This window comes from Phalaenopsis equestris, unplaced genomic scaffold (assembly GCF_001263595.1).
Source record: "Phalaenopsis equestris unplaced genomic scaffold, ASM126359v1 Scaffold000094, whole genome shotgun sequence".
Classification (NCBI taxonomy): Eukaryota; Viridiplantae; Streptophyta; class Magnoliopsida; order Asparagales; family Orchidaceae; genus Phalaenopsis; species Phalaenopsis equestris.
In genome coordinates this window covers 2681868-2687032 of record NW_018164536.1, presented here as the reverse complement: position 1 = coordinate 2687032, position 5165 = coordinate 2681868, and positions in this window count along the sequence as shown.

Below are 5165 nucleotides of genomic sequence, written 5' to 3'. Positions count from 1 at the left end.
TTATGATCAGCAGATGAAGGTCAAGCAACCATACACTGGCGATGGAGATCATATAATTGTAGCAAATCATTCAAGATCAAGTGACACTAGAGAGGTGGTCGTAATCACACCATCATAATTGAGCATCAGGGTGAAATTTCAGTGCATGCCTTAATGATGTCATTTGAACTAACAATGTTTGGTTATTGAAATTATCTCATTGAGATGTTCGATTCAATTTAGAAGAATACAAGCTTTGTCTATTATTTGGCTATCTAATTAACATCTTAATTATTTTTATTATGTTAAAATGCTTGATTGAAGCTTATCTTGACTCAAATTTAGGTCTCTCTCATCAAAAAGTTCAATTGGATGATAAATTTGTTGTACTCGGAATTTGGGTGATCTTGACTGACATTGAAAAATTTCTTATGGGCGTCGAGATTTGAGCTTGGCCACATGGATTCTTTGATAAAACATCGATAACAATGATGTGAAATTGATTAATTACATTGTATCAATTAAGTTAATTTAACGTGCCGTGTGTTTGCCACTATATGCGCCACGTGCTTGTTTTATAAGTCGCTGCGCTGGAATCGTTTGCCACGTGTCAGTTGGAACTTGGAAGGTTTCGCAATTTAACATTTTCCTCTTTTTTCCATTTTTTTTTATTTTTTTTATTTATTTCTTCGGTTTGGTTAGCTTTAAATGGAAAAATTATTCCATGCGGATCGGCGTCCGCACGCAGCTTGCGTGCGGACGCCGAGATCCGGACCGTAAATCACATGATTTACGGTCCTGATGTATTTCGGTGGGCCCCACCTAAAATTTTTTATTTTTTATTTAAAAAAACGGAAATAATCCTGACCGTAGATCACCGTGATCTACGGCCAGGATCGGACACCGCATGCAGAGATGCATGCGGTGTCCGCACGCAATAATCTCCCCTTTAAATGGCAACCCCATATGATTTTCTAATATTTTACTTTAGTATATGCGTTGTAGAGACGAAAAATTATTCCATACAGATCGATCTACACTTGATTACCGCAAAAGGTGGGTCCCGTTTTTAAATTTTTTTTAAAAAAAATTTTTTTGGTCAACGGTGTAGATCGGACACCGCTTGCATTTCTGCATGTGGTGTCCGTATGGAATAATTTTTGTTTAGAGGCAGCTAGTAACATAGTCAAAATGGGACAAAATACAAAAGTTGAGAAAGAGAAGTAATAAAAATAAAAACATGTTAAAAAGCATATTCAAATTCAACGAATATGAACTTGTGGTAACTGTATATTTTTAAGAATGAGTCGAGAGTTTACTACAACATTTTTACAAGTTATTGTCCCGTAAATCTGACATTAATACAAAGAAACTCGGTGCTAAATAGCCTTAGCATTGTATTTGCGATGAAATTTTGCTCTACATAAAAACCAGAGTGGTAATTCAATTAGCGTCGATATAGTTCGACGTTAATTATTTGTGTCGGGTCTTAGCATACAAACATGTCAATGTTAATCGGCTTCAATGTACCCAGTTCGGACGCAAATGTCAGCTACGTACTTTACGTCCAGTCTTATCTTGTGGGAATTTTAGTCATGGTTTGTGTTGACTAAATCTGCTGGAGATGATTTAGCGTCGAAACTTATCAATTTGCGTTGGAAACGTTTGAAAGTATTACTGTCTAAAATTTTGAGATTGTTTGTCCGGTTCGAAGATGGGTCAACAATTCTTGTGAGGGAATTAATGCTGAACTTTTAATCCAAGCCCTTAGTTTTAATTCATTTTCATATCTTCAAACGTATTAAACATATGTATATAATTTTTTTTAAAATGAGTAATAATGTCTCATTGTTTCGCTATATTGAGGGATGAAAGGTAACACCTAAAATATAGTCATACACACAGTTATGTTTAATTGTTTTAAGTTGATTGCACTCTATAATGTGTTGATTGTTGTGATATTTTTTGTTATTTAAGAATATTTGTACAATAAGGTCGTGAATGTACAATATATTTTATTCAGATAGAAAATGAATCACTGAAGGTTCTTAAAAGATATTGAGGCCTTAGTGACAGCTGTAACTCAACTTCCGACTTATCTTTCTGAGGGTAGGTTTCAGTGCTCATGTTTCAAACACAAAAATTAAGCACACTTAAGGCTTGACAAAGTCAGATATGATCGATATCGTCGAGGATTTCAACCTGATTATTGGATTTGAACTTCACATTGTAAGGTAGACCATGCAATGTTCAACTCTTATCCTTCAATGAGCTATGCTTCTTCATCTGAATATGATTCAAGCAGATTAGAAGAAATGATTTTCAATAGGACAAGACCGTATTATCCAAGTCAAATGGAAGAAGATGCATCAAACCTTGAAGCTAAAAACTTCTATAAATATTGAATGTGGCTTAAAGGCCATCGTGAGAGGGTTGCACGTCTCATTTTGAGTTATCTGTAGCTCTCATGTTTAGCTCATTATGTAGCATGTGTTCCATTCGTTCGTTAAGCAAGCCTGCCAAACACAAAAAAAATTTTTGAGTTTGATTTATAAACAAGATCAACACAAACATTTAAAATGTCCATTGTGTCTTATTAAGTATCATATTTTTATTTAATTTCAACAAATTAAGATCATTTTAATACAATAGGTCCAAGTTTTTTTAGGTATATCTCTATCTTTCTTAACATGGGTCGAATCTAAAACATCTAGTCTCGCGAATGGGTCATTAGATGGTCAATGTTTTATGTGACCAAACTATCTAAGAAGACTCACTCTAATCTTGTCTGTCACTAGAGCAACACCAACCCATTCACATATATATTCATTTCACACTTTGTTTCTAAGTGTAAAGCCCCTCATCCACCGAAGCATCCTTCTCTCACCAAGACTTAACTTAGCTTTATGCTTCTCTTATATAAGCCAACATTCCGCACTATAAACATTGCAAGTCTGACCACCATCTTATATAATTTTTGTGTAAGTCTATGTGGTAAATACATTTTGACATTAATTAGCGTGTCTGGAAAGAAATTTTAGCAACAAAATATGATAATTAATAAGAAAGTATAGAAAGATTTATCTTACATTTTGCGTAGTATGTTATGTATTATTAAAATTAAGTGCGCCAAGTGGGAGAATGTTATTTTTTTTTTTTTTTATGACTCACATTTATTTTAATAACTTATGAGATTTATTTTGATAACTTAAATTATTTATTTAACTCATAACTTATGTCATAAATTATGACAACTTATGATATTTATTTTGATAACTTAAGTTATTAATTTTTTTAACTCATAACTTATGTCATCAATTATGATAACTTATGATATTTATTTTTGTAACTCATAATAACTCAAGTTATTAATTATCTTAACTCATAACTTATGTCATAACTTATGATAACTTATGATATTAATTTTATAACTCATGTAATCCCTTAAATGAATAAGAGTTACTAACTTATGTCATTGATTTTAATAATAAAAAATTAATTAATTTATTAAATTATCATAAATCTTATTGATTTGTAACTCCTTTGATGGATGGTGGTTAAATAGAGCATGATTTAGAGAATGAGTCATCTCTCTTTCTAACACACCATGTACATTTCTCTCGATCAGAAAGTACATAAAGTTTCAAGGGATTACAGAAAGAAACTTCATCTCTTCAAGATCAATTTTTTTCATCATGAGTGCAAGTATGCGTTACTTTATTTTAAATATATAAAAATCATGAATTTAAAAGATCTTGGCTATCATGTATTTTTAGAATTTGTGTCATAAAGTTCAAACATGAATTTCTAACAAATATAACAATACTATTGCATCAAAAAATTGGCTATGAATCAGGAGCAAATTTTAGCATCTAATTTTTCGGCTCATAATAAAGCGTCGGATTTGTGTCCAAAATTTTTTTGTTACAAAACTTAGTTTTATACTTTTCTATCACACGCAAATTTTAGCGTCCGAATAATTTCGTCAAATTTTACCATACTTGCTGCTAAACGGACAAAAATACAACGCTAAAATTTGCTTTCAAGAAATTTCCGACATAATCTGTTCGCTGCATTTCAAATAACTTCTGAAAGAAATTTACTTAGTAAAACTTCCATCTGCATATGTCATGATTTGCTTCAATTTTATCATAAAATAGCAATGCAAACAAAAGGAGAAAAAGATTTTAAAAAAATGTACATAAATCTCACATTTTTGTATGTCTAATGCATTAATTCTGTATTGAATTCTATAATTGCATAAATTTAGTTTATTTTTTTAAAATATATATTTGAAGGAAATCTAAATATTAGCTAAAGATTAAAATGTTGATGTAAATATATAAATATATCAGAATTACGCCATATAAATAAAAAGTTAATTTAATAGTTGAAACTTTTAAAAGTACTTCTTTTTTGGTACGTATCGTATGGGAAGGTCCATCTGTTCCTCTATAAATGCTTTATATTTCTCAATCAAGCACTTGCCTCCTGCAGCTTCTCCACTTCCTTAGATCTCTCTCTCTCTCTCTCTCTGATATCCATGAAGCTCTTAAGGAGAAGCTCCTTCAGCTACTCCAGACTGGAGAAATCTGACACAGAAGAATTGCAGCACAGAAAGACGCAGTTTCGCATCTACAAGATCCTTGAGAAGGAGGAGCGCCGGCAGATGAGAAGAACTCAGTCGAAGCTGGTTTTTTCAAAGCTTAAGATAAAACACGGTATAAGGCTCCGGAGGATGAGGAGCAAGATCTTCTCTTTTTTACTTAGTTTAGGGTTCTGTAACCCTAATTCATGCAGCAGTTCTGTCTCCAAAAACATATATGTTTGAAGGGGAAATTAATTTTGTGTGGCATGCGTGCAATTATCCCTGATTTGAATCATGGAAAAGATGAGAACGTTATTGTGAATTGGGAGTTTAATTGGGGATAAAGAGAAATAGATAAGGATGTTTACTTATTTGCTTTTTCCTTTTCTATATATTAGGGTAGTACAATTATGATTAGATTTTGGTGCGGTGGCGTTTTGAAAACGCATCTAGCATGTTTGAGTAAACTGTGTTTTGGCAGCTTATGTGTTTTCAAAAGACTGACAACAGTGTTTTCACACCGCACCCATCTAGGTTTGGTGGCAGCTATTTGCAGCGGTCTGATTTTTCTTAAAAAAAAAAAAAAAAAATATAATAC